This window comes from Carlito syrichta, unplaced genomic scaffold, assembly GCF_000164805.1.
Source record: "Carlito syrichta isolate Samal-C Ts95f unplaced genomic scaffold, Tarsius_syrichta-2.0.1 Scaffold301555, whole genome shotgun sequence".
NCBI lineage: Eukaryota > Metazoa > Chordata > Mammalia > Primates > Tarsiidae > Carlito > Carlito syrichta.
The window spans coordinates 526,119-552,818 of record NW_007245651.1 but is presented as its reverse complement, the minus strand read 5'-3'; the positions used below and the strand labels follow the sequence as shown (position 1 = coordinate 552,818).

Sequence of the window (26,700 nt, the reverse complement as noted above, 5' to 3'; positions counted from 1 at the left end):
AAGTGTTTATTGAGCAATGCTAATCAATGAAATGCTTATTAAGGTCCTGCGTGGGCAATGGGGATTGGGGATTCAACGGTGAATGTAGCAAATAGATTCTTCTTTTTGTCTTTTTAGAGGCAGAGCCTTGCTCTGTTTCCCAGGCTGGAGGGCAGCGGTGAGATTTTGGTTCACTGCAGCATCGACCTCCTGGGCTCAAGGGATCCTTCTGCTTAAGTCTCCTGAACAGCGGGGACCTCAGGCATGTGCCAACATGCCCGGCCACAAATAGGATCCTTATTTGCCCATCCAGAGGTCAAAGATAAAGCTAGCAGGCAAAAAAGAAATGAGTGAATGCAATGGTCTCAGGTTATGGAATTCTTTAGATACAACTACACAAAAGCCCATGAGTGAGCATGGATCTAACACAAAGGTGGTAAGGGGCAGCATGATGTGAGAGGGACAGGAAAGGGTATCCAGGCATCCTCACAAGAAGACCTCAGGAACTATGTCTCTAGCTGACACAGTATAACTGACGTCTAGCATGACTTCTTTTTCTTTCTCTCCTGCCCTTTTCTGTTTAGTCCTCTTTCAAATGAAAATGCTACTTTAAGTCCTTCATTCAAATACTGGTTGCTATGATTTCGATTTTTTTCTTTTCTTTTTTCTTTTTTTTTGAGTTGGAGTCTCACTCTGTTGCCCAGGCTGGAGGGCAGTGGCACGCTCACAGCCACCCCAGTGTCGACCTGCTGGGCTCAGGCGATCCTTCCATCTCAGCCTTCCAAGTAGCCAGAACTACAGGTGCACACTCCCATGCCTGGCTAATTTTTTGATTTATTGTAGAGATGTGGTCTCAGGCAATCCCTGGGCTCAGGCAACCCCCGCACCTCAGCCTGCCAAAGTGCTGGGATGATAGACTGAGCCACCGAGCCTGGCTGATTTAGGTTTTTTCAAAGTAGACCATTTTGATCTATTTAAGGAAGACCTTGGAGCAGTTTGGAATCGAGAGGTGCTCCATCCAGGAGATGTTCCTGGACTTAGGCAAAATGAGCCAGAAGGGGCGTCTGAAGAACACGATGACAAGGCTACTCAAGTGGCTGGTTGGGCACAGCACTAATGAGGACTTGGGGCATGTTGTTGGCGTCCACTCTTGGGGAGTTCTGCAGTTTGGGAAAGTATTTCATGTCACTCAGGAGCGGTTATCCTTTCTCCAGGGTCTGCTGTTTGGTCCTACTTCAAAGATGGTGAGCAAGACGTCAGCAAAGTGGTGAGTTTGGAGTTAAGGGCAGTGGACTGAGATGTCTGCAACTCAGGCTCCTGCATGGGACTGTGATACCTCTATTTGATAAACATATCCAAGAAAGAAGCAGGATGTGCATTTTGAAAAGCACTGGGCAGCACTGATTCTGTTCAGCCCACAGAATCTGCACTGGTGCTTCTCCTTTGCCACCGCCACTCTCTGTCACCTGGCCACTCCTGTCTCTACTGCTACTTGTTCCCTTACTCACAGGACAGACTGAGAGAGCCTACGTGTCTGCTTCTCACTGATACTGGCTGCCTCCAATTTTTATTATTATTATTATTATTTTGAGTCAGAATCTCACTCTGTTGCCCAGACTAGAGTGCAGTGGCACAATCACAGCTATCTCAGCCTCAACCTACTGGGCTCAGGCGATCCTTCTGACCCAGACTCCTGAGTGGCTGCAGGTGCACACCATCACACCTGGCTAATTTTTTTGATTTATTGTATAGACAAGGTCTCGCTGTGTTGCTCAGGCTGGTCTTGAATGCCTGGGCTCAGGCAATCCTCTTGCCTCGGCCTCCCTAAGTGCTGGGATTACAGGCATGAGCCACCAAGCCCAGGCCTACAAACTTATTAACACCTCGTTTACTAATGTCCCACAGCCTCCACTTCCTTGGAGTCCTCCCTGATGTCAGTTCTCCAAAAGCCAGCACCAGTTTCCCTCACTTCTCAACACATCCACCTCATTCCAGAAGACAGTCACGCTACCTTAGCAACGTTCCATATACACATGTGGGAGGTGGAATTGACCCTCTTCAGTTTTGTTGTCAAAGCACGACACAGAGACTCAGAGATTGGGAGAGTGAAACAGCTCTTTTAATCTCATTCTTGCAAGAAACGGGCACCTCTCGGGTAAGCAGGCATACCGAGGTGGTCAGAGCCAGCATATTTATGCCTAAAGCACAAGGTCCTCCCCTGGTTCCTCATTACCTGTTACTTCAGAGGTTTCCTCACTTTCCCAGATGTTGCCTAAGCAATAATTTTGCACAAATAAGGTAAAACACAAGCAGTTTCTACACAAATAAGGTAAAATACATGTTTCTAGATTCTGATTGGGTCTCAATGCTCATCAAAGGAAGTCTGCCAAAAGAGAAAGCCTGCCAGGAAAGAAGGAAGGACCAGAAAGTGAAATAACAATCCGCCATTTTGAAAATGAATCACCATTTTGCTTCTTACACATATAACATCTTTTCTCTCCTACAGGCTTGATGTAACATTGACTACCTCTTAAAAACAATCACAGTTCACTCAGTTCTCCTCAAGTGCTCATTCCACACCTGCACACATAGTCATCCCAGCCTGTTTCTTCTCCATCTTCTGGCCAACAAAGCCAGAAATCTCTATTTCCCCACAACTACTTGTACACTTTGAATTCTATGCCAGGAAACCCATCCCATGTTAATTTAGTTGAACATCTTGCAGCTGCTAACAATTTAATTATTCCATTCTATTCTATTTTATTTGAGATGAGATCTTGCTATGTTCTGGGCTCAAGCAATCCTCCTTCCTCGGCCTCCCAAAGTGCTGGGATTACAGGCGTGAGCCCCGGTGCCCAGCCTAACAATAATTATTCAGGCAATGTAGAATCTTGGTAAAATGCATATGACATAGTATGAAGCAGAAGAAACAAAACAACACATTTTATCTATGACTATAGCTATGTAAAAATGAGCCCCCATTTGGTCACAGCTAAAAATAACTATGAAAACAACTGATCTCTTAGAGTGGAATGATTATAGGTATTGTTTCTAATTTTAGTTTATTATTTTCCCTTTTATTTCAGCACTTTTATTATTGAATATGTGCAATCTTTGGAATTTTTTTATTCTTTTGTTTAATTGTGGATTTTCATTCACATTGCCACTTTTTCTACTAAGTATTTTTTGGAGATGGGGGGTGGAAATCAGTCCTAACATGGTCATGGTTAGCCTTTTTTTGTGATTTTTCCTCTGCATTTTCACATGATTGTGTCAAAATGTATCCAGTACACACTTGTAGAAGGATCTGTAGGGTGCAGAAGCTGGGATTCAACAGTGAGCAGAGCAGATATGGCTCCCACCCTAGAGAGCTGACAGTCTAGTGGGAGAGAGAAACTTGAACCCAATAATCAATCATTCAGAAGTGGGGTAGCGAATATGGCTAATATGACTTATTCACTCAACACACATTTAACTTCTCAGCAAAGAGCAGTGAACACATCCAGTCTCTGTCCTCAAGGGATTTAAGTTCTGCTGGAGGGGAAGTATGTGAGTGTGTGTGTGGGGGGGTGGTTAAGGTGGCAAACAGTAAGAAAGTAAATAGCTGCCACAAGAGTATTTAGCAAGGGAACCTGGGCTGAGGCCAGAGACGATGTCCCTGAGAGGAGGATGGACATAGGGCCCAAAGGATGCAAAGGAGGAAGAGGCAGAGGGATTGTGGGTGGGCAGGAGGGCCTGGGAGGAGCTTTCCAGGCAGAGAAGCAGAGCAACGAGCAAGTGCCCTGGCAGAAGACACGTGGCTCAAAAGGAGCATAGCTGGAGCCTGGAAGATGGAGAGAAAGACTAACCAGGAGAGAGGAGACAGGCAGTTGTCCGATCACTAAGGGTCGGGTTAAGTGGGTGGGGGATGGGTCCCAGAGCAATAAGAAAGCATTGATGGTTCAGCAGGGGCGGGACACATTGGATGTGTGTTTTTATTTTTTTATTTTGTTTTATTTTTTGAGTTGGAGTCTCACTCTGTCACTCAGGCTGGAGTGCAGTGGCACGCTCACGGCCACCCCACCATTAACTTGCTGAGCTCCAGCGATCCTTCCACCTCAGCCTTCCAAGTTGCCAGAACTACAGGCATGCGCTACCATGCCTGGCTGATTTTTTGTTTATGGTAGAGACGAGGTCTTGCCAAGTTGCCTGGGCTGGTCTCAAACCTGTGGGTTCAGCCAATTTACTCTCCTCAGCCTCCCAAAGTGCTGGGATTATAGGCTGAGCCACTGAGCCCGGCTGAATGTGCATTTTTAAAAGTCTGTCCTAGGTGGCGAGTAGATTCCAGTGGGGACAGGAGACCAGTTGGGGGTACTTGCAGGGTCTGAGAGAGAGGTGTCTGCTTGGACCAGGATGGTGGTAGTGAAACTGAAGGAAAGTGGCAAGTGTTCAAAGGGACTTGAGGGGGAGGGATGACTTCCAAGTGATGGAGTGACTTTGGCAGGTCAGGGGCAGAGACATGCCAAGGGAGATTCCTAGACTGCCGATTTACTTAAGTGCACAGAAGATGACATCCATAGAGATAGTGTATATATAATCTTTAAAAACCCAAAAGTTAACATTATATCAGCAACACCATTAACCGTATTCATCTTCAGAGTAATAATCAAATAGTGGCATAATATTCAAGCTAATATGTTTTCCATACTTTATTTCCCCCCCCAAATTTATGTTTTTATTTGTATAAATTTATGGGGCATAAGTTCAATTCTGTTGCATGCATGTGTTGTGTAGTGGGTCCTAATATATTTATTCTTCCCCTGGTGCAGGACATTAAGGTTTTCCCTTGTGAATACTGCTGTAATAAATATCACTGTGCATTTTCTATTTTTTATTTTTTTAAAAATAGAGATGGGGTCTTGCTTTTGCCCAGGCTGGTCTTGAACTCCTGGGCTCAGGCCTTGGCTTCCCAAAGTGCCAGATTGCAGGTGTGAGCCACCACGCCTGGCTGCATTTTCTATTTTTATAGTGATTCTTTCTGATGCAGAAACAGAATAATTGAGTTAAAGAGTTAAAACATTTTTGTGTTTCTTTATACATGCTACCAAAATGACTACCAATATTACTCATGCTAGCAACGCAAAGGATGCTATTAGCCATTCTGGAAAGACTGGCTATTATTATTTCAAGTATTTTTTAGTTTCCTAACTAAATATTTTGATGATACCATTTATTATTGTAAACAATTAACTTTCCTTTTTAAGAATTTTTGTTTTCTTTGTTTAATAAAATGTGCTACATTTATTTGATGAGTAGTGAGTTTTGAACACTTTCCCATATGTCTGTTTAGTCATTATTTTTTTGGTTTGGTAATTGTCTATTTTGTCAATTTATAAATCAGGGCCTCAGAATTTTTCATTGGAATGAGACACATTTAATAAAAACAACAGCTCACGCCGGGTTCTGTAGCTCAGCCTGTAATCCCGCGCTTTGGGAGGCTGAGGTGAGTGGATTGCCTGAGCCCGCGGGTTCGAGACCCACCTGGGCAACTTGGTGAGACCTCATCTCTACAATAAATCAAAAATGAGCCGGGCGTGGTAGCGCGCGCCTGTAGTTCCAGCTACTTGGAAGGCTGAGGTGGAAGGATCGCCGGAGCCCAGCAGGTCGAGGCTGCGGTGGCCGGGAGCGGCCACTGCACTCCAGTCTGGGCGACTGAGTGAGACTCTGACTCAAAAAAAATAAAAATAACAGCTCATTATTTTTCTTACTTGTTTTAAATATTTCACCCAGGTTCTTGAATTCATTTTGATTAAATTTTGATTGTTGGGCCATACATTATTATTATTATTATTATTAGCAAATAATTTGTTTTTTATTTGGAACATTAAATCCCAGAGAGGTAGAGCAATTCCTTCTTGTCCTATTCAGGATGGTTTAAAGTCATCCAACAGTGTTTTATGAACTGATAAAACTCTGAAACATCTATCACTTGCTTTATTTTATAACATTGTTGTTAGGAGTTTGGTCTGGTAGCGTATTTCCTGGTTTTGAAGCCAGTTTCTATCTTTTGTTAGCTGTGTGGCCCTGTACAAATGACCTAATCTCTCTGTGTCTTGTTTTATCATCTGTAAAGTGGGAACATTAATAGAGCCTACTTTATAGAATTGTTATAAGAATTAAATGAGATAATATCCCAAAAGTACTAAGACCGGTTCCTGGCACATAAAAGATATTTAATAAATGTTAGCTATTATTATTCAGTATGAGAAAGTTATATCTGACATGTTTACACATCAAGTGACACAATCTGAGGCATCCATATATGGGCCATACCTTCTTTTTTTTTATTGGCCAGACATTCTTGCGAGGGCTATTGAAGGCGAAACATTAGTCTGTAGATATGCTTATGCTAATATTTGTTTCCAGAAGACAATGAGATGAAACTCAGACAGCAGTGACATGCAGACACACGAAGGGAGCAAGGTTTTGAAGAAACTCAGAGACTTTTAAAGAAGAAATATTTCAAAGGTGAGCCTGGGACGGCTGTCAGGAAAGTGGATAAACAGGTACAGTCAACAGCCTGCAAATTTAAGGTTCAGATGGTAAATAATGGCACTGTGTTTACTATTACCAAGGAAGCAAAACAGAAATCGTTCTGGCCTGTGAAGTAAGGGTGACCTAGGACAGGAAGCTATGAATTACATAAACGTCTTAACTCTCTGGGTACCTGTAACTCAACTTTTTAACCTTATACACCCAAGGGCCCTGTGACGTATTAAAATAGTTTGTACATTTACGATGGTTGACTGAGCGTCTTGTACTGAAAGGAACACAACAGTGGGTCAAATCAGTGGTTCAGACTCATTTATTTACTATTAAAAATAAAGCATCAAACGAGCTCAACATTAGCAAGTAAGAAAAAACTCTGAACGTAATATGGGAGTGCACTGACATGACAGCTCAGCTGCCTTCAGTGTGACAGGGATAACATTTGTTAAAAAATAGAATTGGGCCTGGCATGGTGGCTCAAGCCTGTAATCCCAGCACTTTGGGAGGCTGAGGCAAGAGGATTGCCTGCGCCTGCAGGTTCGAGACCAGCCGGGGGAACATGGTGAGACCTCGTCTCTACAATAAATCAAAAAATTAGCCGGGCGTGGTAGCGTGCACCTGTAGTTCCAGCTACTTGGGAGGCTGAGGCAGAAGAATTGCCTGAGCCCAGCAGGTTGGGGCTGCGGTGGCCGTGAGCGTGCCACTGTACTCCAGCCTGGGCAACAGAGTGCGACTCCGACTTAAAAAAAAAAAAAAAAAAAATTAAGAAAGCAGATTTCAACCAACTTCGTAACTGGTCTATGCAAGGCTCTTCCTCATCTACGTTGATTTGTTATATCTCAGGAGCCAGTCAGAGTGTACAGTCTACTTTATGCCAACGAGAAGAGCCTCAGGGTCGTGAATGACATACATATAGGTGAGTTATTAGTACACAGCTTGTCTGCTTAATTAGTCCAGCTTGACGCAACATATCACAAGGGACTGTTGTCTACATTTCTCATTTGTTTTATCCCCAGGTCGATCAACTTGACTAAATTAAATTAAATTGAGTTTTTTTTTTGGTAGGCCATAGGCCCGGCCCTTTGATCCAAGACAGAATGTCCCTTTTTCATTTACATGAATCGTCATCTATAAGATTATTTCCATGCTTAGAATCCATGGATTCCATGAATCTTAGTCCGTCGAGCGCTACTTGGGTTTCATCTTACACCTCCTGAACATGCCACTCCTCTTGAGTTCCTCCTCCCGAATTAAATGTATTTTTCCTTTCTTTTCCAGCCTTGACTTATGAATCCCATCTCCTCGTCCTCTTCATCTTCCCCAGCTGTGACCCTGCTAACTTTTACTAATGGCCTTTGCACTCACCTTTATTTCCATGACTAATGAATGATGTGCTAACCACTTAGAAGTGCTATGTCAATGATAGCTATCTCTTTATCTCTCATTTTTTGGCCTCACTTATCTGCTCCTTGTTCACCTAACCCGGCCCTTTCTTGAGTTACAGTGAGATAACAGAGCCCAGGACTAGGGTCAGGTTCCAGCTGGGTGATCCTTGGTCAAACATTTAACTTTCTTAATGACTTTGCTTTTCCCATTTGTAAAAGAGGAATAGGTGATGGCTAGATTGCAAAGAAGGCCTCCACAATTCTTATCCCTGAAGGTACCCTCCTTGGCAGTGTGAATTTGCCTCTCTTCCCATCAAAAGGCAGGGTCTTTTTCACCTCTCCCTGGAATCTGGGCTGGCCACGTGCTTGCTGAGACCAGTAGAGCATGGTGGGAGTGAATGAAACAGACTTCTGAGCCCAAGCCTCAAGAGATCCTTCAGCTTCTGCTCTCTGCGTCTCAGAATCTTGAGACTTTTGTATAAAGTCTCCAGGTAGTCTCCTTGAGGATGAGCTCATAACTCAAAGAGAGGTCCAGCTAAGGACCATCACCAACTGCCTGACATGTGGGTGAAGCCATGTTAGACCACTCAGACCCAGCTGAGCTGCCAGATTAGCGAGATGGAGCAGGGACTCCTCTTAGGAGCCTGTAGCCCCTGTCCCCCAAGCATGGAAATAAAGGCAAATCTTGAGTTCCTTCCAGGGAAATTCCAGGCACCTAGCTAGCTCAGAGAGGTAAATGAGTAACTTAATAAGCAAGAAGGTAATAGTACCTTAAAACAATAGCCAAGGAAGTCAAGAGTCAGGAGATGTTTTGTTCCCTATAGAAACTGAAGATAACATCTTAGCGTGTGTCCTTGAGTTTTTAGAAACCAGGAGCCCCACCAAACAGATCTGCTGACCTGCAAACCTCAGATAAGAGGGAAGTGAGAACCGACCCGCTCTTTGTTGTAAATTTCTTCCTGAGGGGCCTGGAGGAGGTCACACCAGGGACCAGAGCGAACATTCTTTTCTGCTGATGTCAAATTTGTAGACACAACCTCACCTCCTTAACCAATTGCAAATCAGAAAATCTTTGAATCAACCTATGACCTTCCACCCTTCTTCCACCACCACCACCACCACCCTCACTTCAAGATGCCCTGCCTTTTTAGGTCAAATCAACGCATGGGTTGCATGTATCGGTGTATAACTTTGCCTATAACCTCTGCCTGCCTGCCTTGAAAAGCCCTTGACTGTGCACCACTGTGGAGTCCAGGACTCAAGTGTTAGCTGCCTGGTTCTCCTTGCTTGGTGCCCCCTAATAAATGCCCCACTTCTCACTGCAATCCCGATGTCAGTGTTTTTGCTTTGTGGTACCGGGCAGTTCGATAGCATTGCTGGAGCCAGATGAGTGACCCCAGGCCAACTGCCTCTCTGAGTCCCGCCCAAATGGCTGCCGCACAGAATGGTAAGCTAAGAAACAGAAGTTGTTTTAAGCCTTTACATTTTGGGGTGGTTTATTATGTACAATTAAAAAAAATGGATACAGGTGAGGTTATCTTGAAGTTATCTTCTAGTCTAACATCTATGGTCAAAAAAAACTTCAACATTCCTACATCACATTTAAATCATTGAAGAATCTTTTATAAAGCTGTCAAGAGTCTCAAGACATAATCTGGTCAAACTATCTGGCTTCAGGTTAAATAATACCAATAAAAAATAATAACGGCAGATGATATGCATTGAGCTGCTATCTCCCGAAATTTTGTTTTATTGTTTATGTATCTATTTTCATTATTTAGAGATAGGGTCTCACTATGCTGCTCAAACTCCTGGGCTCAAGCGATCCTCCTGCCTCTGTCTCCCAAAGTGCTGGGATTACAGGCATAAGCTACCGCGCTGTCTCTCCCAGAATTTTGCAGTCATTAATGCCAACCCACACTTTAACACTGCTCTATTATTGTCTTCTATTACAGAGAGGACACGGAGGCTCCCAGGTTGGAGCTGTTGAGCCCAGATGTGAACCCACACCTCTGATTCTACAGCCCATGCTCATTGCCTACGGGCATCATTTTCCTCAGTAATAAACAATGCAATTGACATCAACTTGCAGTGACTTTTGCCAACTGAAGAGAGAGCATGGCAACCCCCTCTGGTCCCCTCCTGCTCTGGGAGCTTTTCTGTCCTCTCAATAAATCCTACTTTCAAAAAAATAAGAAAGAAGAGAGACAGAGAGAGAGAGAGACAGAGAGAGAGAGAGAGAGAGAGAGAGAGAGAGAGACAGAGAGAGAGAGAGAGAGAGCAGTTATACAAGTTTTATAAGCAAATAATTACCCTAATCCAAAAAACAGGAATTATAGCTTCCACTGTCTTGTCAGGAAAATCTTAAATATTTTGTCTCCTTTTGCCAAGGGCATCGATTCCTCTTTTTGCCATTCTCATCTCTTTTATTTTTTATCTCCTCCCTGACATTCTTCCTCCGCTTTTCTTACCTCCTTGGCTTCTGGACACATGTCGTTTTTCTCTGGCAGCAGACCTTCCTGTACTCGACCATCGTGTCACACCTTGTTCTGTCTTCAAGGAAACTCAGCACCTGATCCCTATCACCCCCTCTACTCTGGGCTTCAAGGACCTTTTGCCAAATAGTCCCCAGATTCCCACCCTCTCCTTGCCTTACAGGTTCAGTCATCAGCGATCCCCAGAATGAATGTTTCAATGACACTGGATCCTGTAAAAGTGAATTTGCCACTTGATTTACAGGAGATCAAGCAGCATTAAAAGTTTCTTTCAGTTTGTAATCCCAGCATTTTGGGAGGCCTGGGCGAGTGGACTGCCTGAGCCCGCGGGTTCAAGACCCACCTGGGGAACTTGGTGAGACCTCGTCTCTACAATAAATCAAAAATTAGCCGGGCGTGGTAGCACACGCCTGTAGCTCCAGCTACTCGGAAGGCCGAGGAGGAAGGATCGCCGGAGCACAGCAGGTAGAGGCTGTGGTGGCCGGGAGCAGCCACTACACTCCAGTCTGGGTGACAGAGTGAGACTCCAACTCGAAAAAAAAAAAAAGTTTCTTCCCACACAGGAATTCAAACATTTTTGTTTCATTTTGTCCAGCAACCACAACACACAGAAACGCACCAACGGAGAGCCCAGTGCAGGAATTTACTCCAAGTCAGAGCTTAAATATCAGGTCAATGTCATGATGGACAGTAAATCCAACCTTTGCAAAACCTGGAAGCCCCAAGGGAGACTCACCATCTCAGGAAAGCGTGGCCCCTTGTTTTTCAACTCCAGAAAGCTGATACTTCCAGGTACAGATTTCCTATCCCTCACCCCCTAGGGAAAGCTTTAGAATAACTCTTGTGAGTTCTCAGACGGAAACAGACAGAGCAAAGGAAGCAAAAGCCCTGTGGGTTCAATGGCTGCACCGGCAGCTTTATAATCCAGGGCCTGGTCTCCCCTCTCTCTCCCTCTTCTGAAGAGATTGTTATTTGAGAGCCTTGGCTCCTGACATCAGAGCCTGCTCTTTGGCTCGGCCCACAGGGAGGGGCAGGGATTAGAAAAAGCAAGCAAGTGTATTGAAAAATATGTTCTTTTCATAAGGTTAAAGTTAAACCACCGAGGGAAGTCTGGAGGAGGGAAAGCTCAGACAAGGAAAAGCAGTCAGCGAAAGCGAGCAACAACAATGTCCACAACAAACCTTTGGAGCTCAAAGAGGGCAACAAAATCATGGCACCAGCAATCCACCGAGCTAATAAAGCCCATGTGAACTTCAATGGTCTGTTGGAGACTGCCCACTCCAGGGTAAAAGGCACCTTCTCTAACACTTTCAAAGTTGACCACTGCAACCTTCCCGGATGCTTATTTTCATATGACACCAAGTCACAACGTAAGGAAAACAATAGATTACCTCAGTAATAATAAGGATGTGTAATCGCCATTGGTCAGATCACAATGAGGGACCCTTTCTCAACAGCCACCCTTTACCATTGTGCACCCTAAAAAAGGCCCTGTAGAAAAGAATGCCTAGGGCCGGGCTAAGTGGCTCACCCTGTCATCCCAGCACTTTGGGAGGCCGAGGCCAATGGACTGCCTGAGTCCGCGGGTTCGAGACCTGCCCGGGCAACTTGGCAAGACCTCGTCTATACAATAAATAAAAAACCAGTTGGGCATGTTAGAGTGCGCCTGTAGTTCCGGCTACTTGGAAGGGCTGAGGCAGAAAAATCTCCGGAGCCCAGAAGGTCGAGGCTGCGGTGGCTGGGAGCGTGCCACTGCACTGCGGTCTGGGCAACAGAGTGAGACTCCAACTCAAAAAAAAAAAAAAAAGAAAAAAGAAAAGAATGCCTATTCTGAGGTCAGACTTAAGCTGTCAGTTCCTCTTGTAGCCATCAGGACTCTTCTGTCTTCCTAGGTTTACCTGATCTCTCTCTCTCTCTCTCTCTTTTTTTTTTTCTTTGTTGTTGTTGACAGGGTCTTGCTCTGTTGCCTAGGCTAGAGTGCAGTGGCATGATCATAGCTCACTGCAGCCTCGAGCTCCTGGGCTCAAGTAATCCTTCCGCCTGAGCCTTCTGAGTAGCTAGGACTACAAGCATGCACCACCGTGCCTAGCTACTTATTATTATTATTTTATTATTATTATCGTAGAGACGGTGTCTTGCTCTATTGCCCACGCTGGTTTTGAACCCCTGGCCTAAAGTGATCCTCCCACCTCAGCCTCCCAGTGTCGGGATTACAGGTATGAGCCACTGTGTCCCCACCCCACTCTCTTTTGGAGTCTGTTTATACCTTTTGACCAACTCATCTTGGAAATCACCCAATGTCATCTTCATATTTACCAAATTATATTGGATTACTTGCCAGGTACCTTTTCAGCTGTCCCACCAGGCTATCAGCTCCTTGAAGACAGGCAGTATGTCACACTTGTTCTGGTATCGCCAGATACCTAGGATGGTCCCTGACTCATGGTCAGTTAGTATATATTTGCTCAGTTTTTTAGGGTAATGAATGAGTTCTACAAACTTATGCTGTGGTTATTATGAAGTGACTCAGCCAGCATTTGACACAAGGGTGAGATGTGATCCTTTGCACAGATTAAAATGACATGTGTAAAAAGTAATGTTTCCACAGGAATAATACTGGAAAGCTAGTCACTGCTGATAGTTACACAGTGCTTGCCCTGGGCCAGGCATGGTTACACACACTAACTAATTGAATCCTCATAAGACCCCTTGTGAAGGCAGATACTAACTATCTTAGGCTGGGTGCAGTGGCTCAACCCTGTAATCCCAGCACTTTGGGAGACCGAGGTTAGAGGATTGTCTGAACCCAGGGGTTCGAGACCAGCCTGGACAACATGGTGAGACCTCATCTCTACAATAAGTCAAAAAATTAGCCGGGTGTGATAGCGTGCGCCTGTAGCTCCAGCTACTTGGAAGGCTAAGGTGGAAGGATCTCCTGGACCCAGCGGGTCGATGCAGTGGTGGCCCTGAGCGTGCCATTGCACTCAAGCTGAGTGCAGAGTGAGACTTCCATTAAAAATATGATATCTATTTTATCAATGAAGAAATTAAAATCCTGAGAGGCTACATTAAATAAAATCAGACTGCCTAGGATAAACACTGCCCCCATCTTCATTAATTGTGATTTTTTAACCTCTCAGCCCTTCAGCTTACTCTTCTATAAAGTGGGATAAGAGTATTATCTCCTCAAGAGCTTTTGTGAGGATTCTTGGGGTGAATGTACATACGGCCTGTCCCACTATGGCTGGCACAAAAGAAGTGCTGTCACTGTGACCTGTGAGATGTGCAGGATGGGTGGGAAAGTGAAATTATGTGTCACCACCCCCAACAAAAAGCGGTCCCTGGTAGTCAAGAGAATCACCCCCAGGCTCTTCCTTCTCCTGTAGAGAAACCTAGAGGCATCAACCTTTTGGCCTAGGCCCAACAGCTCTGCTCTTAGATCTCTGGGTTACACTTAATCAATAGCATGGAGGGCTGGACGCAGTGGTTCACACCTGTAATCCAGCACCTTGGGAGGCTGAGGCGAGAGGATTGCTTGAGTTCAGGAGTTCGACCAGCCTGGGCAACATAGATAGACCTTGTCTCAACAACAAAAAACTAGCCAGGTGTGGTTGTGCATATCTATGGTCCCAGCTACTCAAGAGGCTGAGGTGGAAGGACCACTTGATCCCAGGTGGTTGAGGTGATGGTGGCTTGTGATTGTGCCATGGCACTTCAGCCTGGGGAGCAGAGTGAGACTATTGGGAAAATTTTTAAAAAGCATGACTGTGAGAAAACCAAACTTTGCATTGCAGAATGTTCACAAACACAGCTTGGATGGCACTCGAGACAAGAAACGGATGCAGTGAGATTCCTTGCCATTCACTGGGCTGGCTTTCCCACTACCCTGGCTGATGCCATGGTTTGGGCTACACGGTTGCCAAGAATATGGTACCTATTTTATTAAAAACCTAAACACATACTCTTCCAAACTCAAATAAGACATACTACTCCAGCATACATGAAGACCTTATACGTTTATTTATCTTAAATGTAGATTTCAGGCTAATTTCAGAAAATGGGCTGGGTGTGGTAGCTCACCCCTGTAATTCCAGCACTTTGGGAGGCTGAGGCAGGAGGAGTGTTTGAGCCCGGGAGTTCGAGACCAGCCCGGGCAACATTAGTGAGACCTACCTCATCTTTACAAAATATTTTAAAAATTAACCAGTTGTGGTGGTGCATGCCTGTAGTCTCAGCTCCTTGGGAGGCTGAAGTGGAAGGATCATCCGAGCCCAGGAAGTTGAGGCTGCAGTGATCGTGTCACTGCACTCCAGCCTGGGCAACAGAGTGAGTTATTATTATTATTTTAGAAAATAACCATTTATTGATTCAACTAGTTTACGAAGCACTTGCTATGTGTCAGGTGCTGTTCTAGGAGCTTGGAATTAGTAGTGTACAAAAGAGACAAAGCGCCTCACCTCTTTGGAGCTTGTATCGAGCAAACGTCTTTACAGCCGCCTCCCTGGCCTGAGCCACCAGCATCTCTCACCTGGATGACTGCAGGAAGTCCCTGCCTGTCTCCCTGCTGCCTCTCCGGCTCCCCTTCCCTTCAGGTGCCACTTGGCAGCCAGCGATGGCCAAAGAACCACATTTCATAGTGAGTTTAAAGATCTAGTTGGGGGCCAGGCTTGGTGGCTCAGTCTGTAATCCCAGCGCTTTGGGAGGCCGAGGTGAGTGGATTGCCTGAGCCCGCGGGTTCGAGACCTGCCTGAGCAACTTGGTGAGACATCATCTCTACAATAAATAAAAAATTAGCTGGGTGTGGTAGCACAGCCTGTAGTTCCAGCTACTTGGAAGGCTGAAGTGGAAGGATTGCTGGAGCCCAGTAGGTCGAGGCTGCGGTGGCCGGGAGTGGCCATGGCACTCCAGTCTGGGTGACCGAGTGAGACTCCAACTCAAAAAAAAAAAAAAAAAAAAAGATCTAGTTGGCTTTTATCAGCCAATCATGAATCAAGTGGCTTCCCAACTGGCAGAATAGTCAGTTTTTCTCAGGTAGCTTGAGCAGGAACAAGGAAACACCATAATACGAAAAAGCAAACCGGTTAACACTTGGCTACTTGACATCACTTTTGTTGTAAGGGTTAAAGCAGAGGACCAGGTCAACCAGGCCCTTTTTGATTAGTTGCTGTGAATCTCCTATTTTTTGAAAAAGCTGGCCTGTTTGGGGACTTCCCTGTTTTTTTGTTTGTTTCAAGTTTCAGTTTGATTGCATGGCACTTAACAAGAGTGACTTCATTTTGGCTTGGTCTATTGGGGTCTAGTTCAAGAGCTCAGTCCAAAACAATGGCCTCCCATAATTTTTATTTAATATAAACTTTTTTTTTGGAGCCAGGGTCTTACCTGTTGCTTAGGCTGTAGTAAAGTGGCATAATCATGGCTCACTGCAGCTTCAAACTCCTGGGCTCAGGCAGTCCTCCTGCCTCATCCTCCTTAGTATCTGGGACTACGGGCATGCGCCACCATGCCTGGCTATTTTTTTTTTTTTTGAGTTGGAGTGTCACTCTGTCACCAAGGCTGGAGGGCAGTGGCACACTCATGGCCACCACAGCCTCAACCTGCTGGGCTCAAGCAATCCTTCCACCTCAGCCTTCCAAGTAGCTGGAACTACAGGCACATGCTATCATGCCTGGCTAATTTTTTAATTTACTGTATAGACGAGGTCTCACCAAGTTGCCCAGGCTGGTATTGAACCCCTGGGCTCAGGCAATCCTCTCGTCTCGGTCTCCCAAAGTGCTGGGATTATAGGCTTGAGCCACCAGGCCCAGCAACCTGGCTAATTTTTATTTTTATTTTTATTTATTTTTGATACTCAGATCTTTGTTTCTGTGAGAGAAAACACTACATTTTTTGTGTGTGAGTTGGAGTCTCACTCTGTCGCCCAGACTGGAGTGCAGTGGCCGCTCCTGGCCACCACAGCCTCGACCTGCTGAGCTCCGGCGATCCTTCCGCCTCAGCCTTCCGAGTAGCCAGAATTACAGGCGCGCGCTACCACGCCCAGCTGATTTTTTGATTTTTATTGTAGAGATGAGGTCTCGCTGCCCAGGCGGGTCTCGAACCCGCGGGCTCAGGCAATCCACTCACCCCAGCCTCCCAAAGGCGTAGGATTACAGGCTAAGCCACCAAGCCCGGCTCTGGCTAATTTTTAAAAAAATTTTTTTGTAGAGACAAGATCGTGCTATGTTGCCCAGGCTGGTCCTAAACTTCTGGGCTTAAACAATCCTCCTGCCTCATTCTCCCAAAGTGCTGAGATTATAGGCATGAGCCACCACACATGGCTAAGACAATCTTCTGTAAATGCAAGATGTATTACATCATTCCCTGTGTAAAACTTCCCAGTAGCTTCTCATCATGCTTAAAATACAGTTTCAAACTCCACAGTCTTCAAGGCTGTATAGCGTCTGAGCTTCCGCCTCTTCCACTGCTTCTAATCATGCCCTTTCCCTCTCTACTCAGCACCTGGCCTTCCTTCTGTTCCTCTAATAAGCCATGTTGGTTCCCTTGGGTTTTGTACTAGCTGTTCCCTCCACTGGAAATGCTGTTCCCTATGGTGTCACGTGGCCATTTCTGTGTATCATGCAGGCCTTAGCTAAAAATGTCACATCCTTAAAGAAGCCTCCTCTAACCCTCCAAAGTAGATCATCCCTTCTCCTAAATACTTTGTTTACTTTCCTTAATCTTGTTAATCTTCTTCTGAAATCATCATCTTCATTTATTTGCTTTTTGATTGACTGTATCCCTTGTGCCCCCCTAAAATATAAACCAAAATCACAAGGACTTTGCCAGTCTTGTTTTCTGGCAATATGTCTGACCTAGAGCAGGGACTCAGTAAGCCCTTGGTGAACAAATGAATGAATGAATGAATATGAATTTGGGAAACTCTCTTCTCTCTGGACCTGCAATTCTTCACCCATAACATGAGAGGGTGGAGCCAGGAGTCTTTTCCACTATTTTTTTTTTAAATTTTAGAGACAAGGTCTCACTCTCCCACCTATGCTAAAGTGCAGGGTTGCAATCATAGCTCACGACAGCCTCGAACTCCTGGGCTCAAGCAATCCTCCCACCTTAGCCTCCCAAGTAGCTGTGATTACAGGTGTGTACTTTCTTTCACTTCCTTTGACCTTTCTTTTTGCTGCTTCTGTCTGGATCCATTTCAAAATGAAAGAACCAAAAGAGGACATATGATTCCAGAGTCAAGCTGACACTGACCTGATGGAAGATGAAGATAATATTTTGCGGCCAGGCTCGGTGGCTCAGCCTGTAATCCCAGCACTTTGGGAGGTCGAGGCAAGTAGACTACCCGAGCCTGCAGGTTCGAGACCCAGGCAAATTGATGAGTCCTCATCTCTACAATAAATCAAAAAAATTAGCCGGGCGTGGTGGCACACACCTGTAGTTCCGGATACTTGGAAGGCTGAGGCGGAAAGATCACTGGAGCCCAGCGGGCCAAGGCTGTGGTAGCCAGGAGCGTGTCACTACACTCCAGTCTGGACGATGGAGTGAGACCCCAACTCAAAAAAACATATATATTTTTCATCACTTCTAGAAACTTCATGACACTGCTGAATGTGACCAGAACCTGCACCCTGTAAAGCCACATAGTTCCCTAAGGAGGAAAGGGAGCCCTGGGGTTAATTGTTAAATACATGTCCATGTGACAGCTACTGTACTAAGTGCTTCCACATAGATTATTTCATTTAATCACCACAGGAACCCACCAAGTAGGTATTATACTCATTTTACAGGAAAGGGAATGGAAATCATGAAAGGTGAGAAGACTTGCCAGAGGCTGCATGGTGAAAGAGCTTGGCTTTTTTTTTTTTTCTGAGTTGGAGTCTCACTCTGTCTCCCAGTCTGGAGTGCAGTGGCACACTCACAGCCACCGCAGCCTCCACTTGCTGGGCTCAGGCGATCCTTCTGCCTCAGCCTTCCAAGTAGCTGGAACTACAGGTGTGCGCCACCATGCTCGGCTAATTTTTTGATTTATTGTAGAGATGAGGTCTCACTATGTTGCCCAGACTGGTCATGAACCCGTGGGCTCAGGCAATCCTCTCACCTCTACCTCCCAAAGTGCTGGGATTACAGGCATGAGCCACCACCACACCTGGCCGACGTTGGCTTCTACCTAGCTCAGACTCCCGCTACCCGGCAAGATAATACTCACTGAGTGAGAACTGTTATTTTATCCAGATTATTTCCCAGAGTCTGAGTTATTCAACACTTGCCAAGAATGAAAGTCCTCTGTTGAATCTGTCTTTGTTCATGCTGCTAGTCTCGTCACTGGTGTGTCAGCTCCCTAAGTCAAGTGCCAGAATTCCTGAACATACAGTAAGGAGTGAAAGAATATTTGTTGAATAACCCAACAAATGAATACAAGAAAATTAAAAAACCCTAGAGTTTTCAGCTTCTTTATCCTTCTCATTTCTCTTTATGCAGATGCTCAGACATTGTCCACTGAAACTTATCGGACAAGGGTCAAGGCAAGTTGAGTGTTAGGATTCTCTAAGTACAAGGAAGTTGGCAGGGTTGCTGAAGGGGACAGAAATGCCTCTTGTAAAGTTGGTACTAACCCAGCTGCAAAGCAGTTCAGAGCCAATAAGGTTCTGATCCATAAAGAAAGGACATGAGCTCAACATCTTGGATTTGTTTACCATATTATTCATGGCTTCTTTCCAAAGACAACTATATCCTGAATTCTGACCACATCCTCTGTGCTGCTAGTTAGGTCGAGTTAGGAAACAAGACAGAACTGTACACATGGATACTTAGTGCACCCCTCCTTCATTGTCTTTTTTTTTTTTTTTTGAGTTGGAGTCTCACTCCATCACCTAGGCTGGAGTGCAGTGGCACGCTCATGACGGCCACCCCAGTGTCGACCTGCTGAGCTCCGGCGATCCTTCCGCCTCAGACTTCCAAGTGGCCAGAACTACAGGCACGTGCTATCCCACCCGGCTAATTTTTTGATTTATTGTAGAGACAAGGTCTCGCCAAAGGCCTGGGCTGGTGTCGAACCCATAGGCTCAGGCAATCCACTCGCCTCGGCCTCCCAAAGTGCTGGGATTACAGGCTGAGCCACCAAGCCTGGCCTGTCTTTTTCTGAAAATTATGATTGATTGTTTAATTGTAGAGACAGGATCTTGCTATGTTTCCTGGGCTGGTCTCAAACTCCTGGGCTCAAGCAGTTCTCCCATCTTGGCCTCCCAAAGTGCTGGGATTACAGTGTGAGCCACCGCGCCTGGCCCCTCTTTCATTTTCATTAATAAGAATGCAGAGCATTTTTGGGGTCCTATTCAGGCAATCTAATGCTTATTCCCAGAACCCGTCCCACCATGAGAAGACAGAAAGAGGCACCTAGGCTATTTCACAAGGTTCGAGGAAAGTGATACTGCCATAAATTCCTTTTGTGTCCAAGCAAAAAAGTCACAAGACGACATTGCTTTCACTTCTCACATTGTAATTAAAACCTACAATGATTGCATTTAACATAATTCACCCTCTGTATCATGCAATTCTAAAGGTGTTAGAAAACAAACTTACACCCAACACTCTGGTATTTAATGTTGCACCATGAGGCTCTCCTGTCTTCCCTCTCACCCCGCCCACACACACTGATCACACATGCAAACCAGAGGAAAGAAGACAGATCTCACGCAGGCAGTCCGTGTTTGCCTTAGGGTGTGGAATTCTGAGAAAATGCCCAGAGGTTTCCTAACGTCACCACCGTGGATGTCCTGCACCTGGGTTCCCATCACCAGGGACAGCGGAAGTTCGGAAAGTCTGTGATTTGCAAACCATTATCACTCTGGGTCAAAGAAAGTTTGACGTTGACATCAGTTAAAACTCATCGGTTTGGATGACAGTCTGTACGACATTTTCAAAAAGAGTTAACGCTTGACATAACCCTTGTCCAACTGGTCACCACCTTTTCCAAGTCCTCTCTAGCAAACATGCTTTAGCAAGATCCGTGAGGCATTTAAACTATTTTTCCCATCTACTGACAAAGTGACCAGACAAACCACCCCACCTCATAAGAAATTACTGCAGAATCACATGCCAAAGGGCTTAGCTTTGAATATTTTCCCCTTGAATTCTTACACTAAGTGTTATCACTAGAATACGTTTTCAGACAGTATAATCTCACCTGGAAGACCTTATTTTTTTTATTTTTTATTTTTTGAGTTGGAGTCTCACTCCATTGCCCAGGCTGGAGTACACTGGCATGCTCATGGCCACCCCAGCGTCAACCTGCTGGGCTCCGGCAATCCTTCCGCCCCAGCCTTCTAAGCAGCTAGATCTACAGGCAGGCACTATCACGCCTGGCTAATTTTTTGATTTATTGTAGAGGTGAGGACTTGCCAAAGGCCCAGGCTGGTCTCCAACCCGCAGGCTCAGGCAATCCACTCGCCTCGGCCTCCCAGAGTGCTGGGATGATAGGCTGAGCCACAGAGCCTGGCCTGGAAGACCTTCTTAAATTTTGTTAGTAGAGGTAGTTACATTTAGTTACCAAAACACCAGAGGCACCTCTGGAATGATTCTATATTGAAATCTATCCATGGGGGGTAATGCTGGCAGTATAAATGCCTTTGTCTATGCCAAACAATGAAACATTTCTGGAAGTCTGACTTTACTTATACTTTTCTAGTAATGTCATTGTTGCATGTTCTTATCATTCACTATCATTTTAACTTTAAGACTTTAGTATCCAAATTCTTCTTTCTCAATCTCAGCCACTAACAAATTTCGTGATCATTCTTTAGAATAATGCATTCAGTTAGTTATCATGAAACCCCAATGGGTCTTTGGAGAAAAGGCCTCATTTAATCTTTGTTACACAATGCAAATGACAATGTAGCACTGAAAATACGTACTTTACCTGAATGGACCTTACATGAGTGCGTCAAGAGGGCACAAAATAATTGAACTCAGTCCTAGACAATCAACCTGTTTCTCAAAAGTGAATAGAAACGTCCACGCCAGGAAGCAGGGATGCCAGGTGCATCTTATAGAAGAAAAGTGGAAATGAGATGAACTGTTTACTTGGTGAATGGCTATGGGCATGGCCTATTCTTTATGAACAATGACCTTCCATTTCAAAAAAAGGTAGGGGGAATCACATACCCAGATTTCTTGTCCAATGCCAGCCATTTCTGTATCCTTCCCAAAAGGAAACAATTTTTGCCAACAAGGGAAAGAGGTTCAAAGCTAAATAGCTGTCTCACAGATCCTCAGTCTCTGCTCTTCTGACCCAGCATGGGTAAGGGGCCTTACCACCCTAGCTAGGCTTTGTCCCTTGAGAAATTTTGTAAGTCTCCCCAAGCAAGTTTTCGTGACGGGTCTTCTCCCTACTCACTGCATGTCTGGGATCTCTTGCTTGGATACTTCGGCTCAAACAGAGACAGGCCGGAGTCCCGATCTTGTTACTACTGCTTTAAAACACTTGGACAAACAGACACAGCAGCAGCATCTCTGATTGGAGAAACGATGAGTGTTTTTTTAAAAAAGCTTTTCTGTCATTTCCAAGTCTTCTGCATTGAGTGCAATTTCACTTTCATAATGACCAAAAAAAAAAAAAAAATCATACATATTTCATTATGGCAAAGCAGAGTCAGTTTAATTGACATTTGACATTTTCTGTACCAGCGCTAAAGAAGTCCCTTGTGAACAAATTTCTACATGTTGCTTATGGCTGGATCTTTAAGTTATGTTCTTTCAGGTGACAAGGAGCATACACGAGGGTTTACTCGAGTGGTGGGCGGCACTTTACTATCAGGAACCCATGGGGAAGTAAGGAAACACAGGAAACAGCTTCAGCCCTGCACAGCTGGTCGGTCCTTGGGAACTGGAAGGCTGATCACAATACAGCAGCATTCTGGTGCCAGTCACCAGGGCTGGTCACCGCAGGCCTGTGCCTCAGCTTCTCTGTTCCGCCTTTCCCTACACACCTCCATTGCCATGGCTAATTTCCTTCTTGCAACTTCCCCCTCTGCCCCATGGCTTTTGCCTGTTCATGGCTCTGCTGCCTCTGTAGCACTGCTCAGCGCCTTCTCACTGTGTGTCTCCCAGCCTCTGTTTCACTTGAGGGTGTCTTACTTGTCATAATTTCAAGACATGCCAAGAGCAAAGTCGGGATTAAGTTGTTAATCACCCTCCAAGATCAAGCACATCAGCTGGGCAGCATTCTTGCTCGTGTTCAGCTTTTGGGGCAAGTGTGAATCTCTGGTTCAGTCGATCAGGGCCAGGAATGCAAGGAATGTTGGATCCTATGACCCAAAGCACAGCCACTGCTCATGGCCACATTGCTGTGAGTGGGGCAGGCTCCCAGGACCTCATGGGCTGCCTGTATGCCAGAAAAGTGGTCCATGTTTTTCAGACAGATCTACCACCACGTGAAGTGGTAGTTTTTTTGTTTGTTTGTTTTGTTTTTGAGTCAGAGTCTCACTCTGTTGCCCAGGCTGGAGTGCAGTGGCATGTTCATGGCCACCCTAATATCAACCCGCTGAACTCTGGAAATCCTTCCACCTCAGCCTTCCAAGTAGCTAGAACTACAGGTATGTGCCACCACGCCTGGCTAATTTTTTAAATTTATTGTAGAGACACTGTCTCACCAATTTGCCGAGGCTGTTCTCGAACCCGTGGAATTAGGCAATCCCCTCACCTTGGCCTCTCAAAGTGCTGAGATTACAGTTTCTTAAGCAACCACACCTGGCCGAAGTAGTTGTGAACTATCTTTATTTCAACATTATGACTGTGAGAAATTAGAAAAAGATTCATATATCCAATAATAAGAGAATATATATATATAAAATAGCACAGAGATTAAATCACAGAATATTGATATAGCACAGCTTTATTTTTGTTTTATTTCTGAGTTAGAGTCTCACTCTGTCACCCAGACTAGAGTGCAATGTGGCACAATCATGGCTACGGTAGCCTCGACCTGCTGGGCTCAGGTGACCCTTCCACTTCAGCTTCCCAAATAGCTGGGACTACAGGTGCACGCTACCATTCCTGGCTAATTTTTTGGTTGATTGTAGAGACGAGGTCTCACCAAATTCCCCAGGCTGGGCTCGAGCCCCTAGGCTCAGGCGGTCCTCTCGCTTGGGTCTCCCAAAGCGCTGGGATTACAGGCATGAGCCACAGCACCCGGCCACGGCTTTCTTTTTTCTTTTCTTTTTTTTGAGTTGTAGTCTCACTCCATCGCCCAGACTGGAGTGCAGTGGCATGCTCACGGCCACTGCAGCTTCAACCTGCTGAGCTCAGATGATCCTTCCACCTCAGTCTTCCAAGTAGCTGCAACTACAGGCATGCGCCACCACACCTAGCTAATTTTTAAATTTATTGTAGAGACAAGGCCTCACCAAGTTGCCCAGGCTGGTCTCGAACCCCTGGGCTCAGGCAATCCTCACGCTTCTGCCTCCCAAAGTGCTGGGATTATAGGTGTGAGCCACGGTGCCCAGCCGCGGCTTTCTTCTTTGTTTTCTTTTCTTTGAGTTCGAGTCTCACTCTGTCACCCAGGTTGGAGTGCAGGGTCACGCTCATGGCCACTGCAACCTCGACATGCTGGGCTCAGGTGATCCTTCTGCCTCAGCCTTCCAAGTAGCTGGAACTACAGGAATGCAGCACCACACCCGGCTAACTTTTTGATTTATTGTAGGCATGAGGTCTCAACATATCGCTTAGGTTGGTCTCAAACCCCTGAGCTCAGGCAATCCTTTTACCTCTGCCTCCCAAAGTACTGGGATTACAGGCGTGAGCCACTGCGACCGGCAGTGTTTTGTGTTTTAAAGTGACCAAGCCTTTTATTACTTAAGAGTGAGCAAAAAAGTCACAAGAACTGCCCTTGTTTTTATGCAGTGGTATTTAAGGGGATAGTAGGAGACAAAACTAAAGATGCTTTCTGATTATACCCCTTAATTTCTACTTGCTCAAGTCAGTTATATGTTTTTTATAAATGATCCTACACTATACAAAGGGGCACCACCCAAAAATCCTGAATTTATTTATAAAAAACTGTGTATTTATTCTTACATGTTTAAAGTTCAGTCACCTTCAAAGTACTCTCCATTTGATGCCATACACCTACCGAGACATTTTTTCCAATGCTCAAACCATTTTTGAAGCGTCGGTTTGGATGCCTTTTAGTGTTTCTGCCATTTTTTGTTTCATCTCTTCCACAATGGCAAAACATTTCCCTCTGATAACTTTTTTTCATCCGGGGAAACAAAAAAAAAGTCGATCAGGGTGAGATTGGGTGAATAGGGTGGGGCATGGAGGTCATGCAGTTTTTGGTTAAAAGCTGCTGAACATTCTACATGGTGTGGGTAAATGCATTGAAAGAATATAAAAAAAAAAAAATTTCACTGAAGCCAAACTCAGTCTCTCACAATAATGCTAGCTGGTACACTGATGTCCATGGGTTCCTGGAACACTCACCTAGCAGGGGAAGCCAGTACTATCAGAGGTTTGCTCTCCAAAAAATAATTGTGTTTTTTTGGGGTCCCCCGTACATACTGCTTTCTCCTGTTTCCCACTTAGCATTATATTAAGAAAATCATGCTACATCAATATTCTACGAGTTTATCTCTGTACTGTAACATACGTATCGATTCTCTTATTGTTGGATATGAGTTACCTCTAATTTTTCAGTCATAGTGTTGAAATAAATATAGTCCAAAACTACTATTGTGCATAACTCAGATTAATTTCTTAGAATCAATTTCCTTGAAGTGAAATTGCCAGACCAAAGAATGAACATGTTTTAATGACGTATACAATACATCACAGCAAATTACTCTGGAGAAAAGTTATAACTCATTTTTCTCTATATGAGGGCCCATCTTTCCATGTCTTTGCCAACATTAGTTATTCCTAATCTTTGCTAATCTGTAGGGGAAAAAGTTGGGTTTTTTTCTCTCTTGGTATTTTTTTGATTACTAAGGAAGTTGAACGTTATTTATGATGTTTATTGGAGATGTGTAGTTTTGATATCTTATCTGCTCAACACCTTTGCTCATTATTTTAGCCCAAGTATCATTTAAAATATTGGTTCTGCAGGGCGGAGTAGTTCAGGCCTATAATCCCAGCACTGTGGGAGGCCAAGGTGAGAGAATTGCCTGAGCCCACGGATTCGAGAACAGCCTGGGCAACTTGGTGAGACCTCATCTCTAAAATAATAAATCAAAGAATTAGCCAGGTATGGTGGCGCATGCCTGTAATTCCAGCTACTTGGAAGGCTGAGGAGGAAGGATCACCTGAGGCCAGGAGGTCGAGGCTGCGGTGGCCACGAGTGTGCCACTGCACTCCAGCCTGGGCGGCAGAGTGAGACACAACTCAAAAAAATAATAATAATAAAATATTGGTTCTATGAAGTTCAAGGTAAAGAGTCAAAAGATGGGTAGAATTGGCAACTCTTGGCATCTGCTGGAGTGTAGCTCACAGGCCAGTCTACATCGCAGTAACCAGGGGCTCAGGCTGGCCCCTACAGCATACCACAGATCAGTGTTGAATTTTGTCTTCCATATACCTGATTTTCTTGGTTGTTTGCCTCCGATTGCTCTAGCCTCTGTTCAGGTTGCGTGATAAGAACAAAGAGCACTGTAATGTAGCCTAACTATTTAGACATCAGTGTCATAGATACTGTTACCATCTTCATCTTTTCCCAGCCAACTGCCCCAGACTGCCATGGTAGTATCAAATCACCATGAAAGGCTGGGTGCAGTGGCTCAAGTCTGTAATTCCAGCACTTTGGGAGGCCGAGGTGAGCAGATTGCTTGAGCCCATGGTTCAAGACCAGCCCGGGCAACTTGGCAAGACCTCATCTCCACAATAAATCAAAAAATTAGCCGGACATTGTAGCGCAAGCCTATAGTTCCAGCTACTTGGAAGGCCGAGGCAGGAGGATGGCCATAGCTCAGCAGGTCAACACTGGGGTGGCCATGAGTGTGCCACTGCACTCCAGCCTGGGTGATGAAGTGAGACTCCAACTCAAAAAAATAAATAAATAATAGGGTTTGCATGGAAAGGGGACTAGATAAAGAAAACGTACATTGACACGATGAAATACTCCGCAGTCATAAAGAACAAAATCGTGTCCTTTATAGCAACATAAATGCCACTAGAGACCATCATTCTAAGTGAACCATCACAGAAACAAAAACCTGAATACCACATACTCTTACTCATAAGTGGGCCCTGATCATTGGACACATGAGCACAAGGTGGGAACAAGAGACACTGGACACTGCTGGGGGGGGAGGGAGAGGGGAGAGAGAGAGAGG

The 26,700-nt window shown here is 45.0% G+C and overlaps 1 protein-coding gene across 1 annotated transcript in view; it reads right to left on the bottom strand.

Moving 5' to 3' along the window:
- The window catches only part of EXPH5 (exophilin 5), a 64,836-nt gene that overhangs the window by 35,795 nt on the left and 2,341 nt on the right, over window positions 1-26,700 (bottom strand). The window lies entirely within an intron of this gene.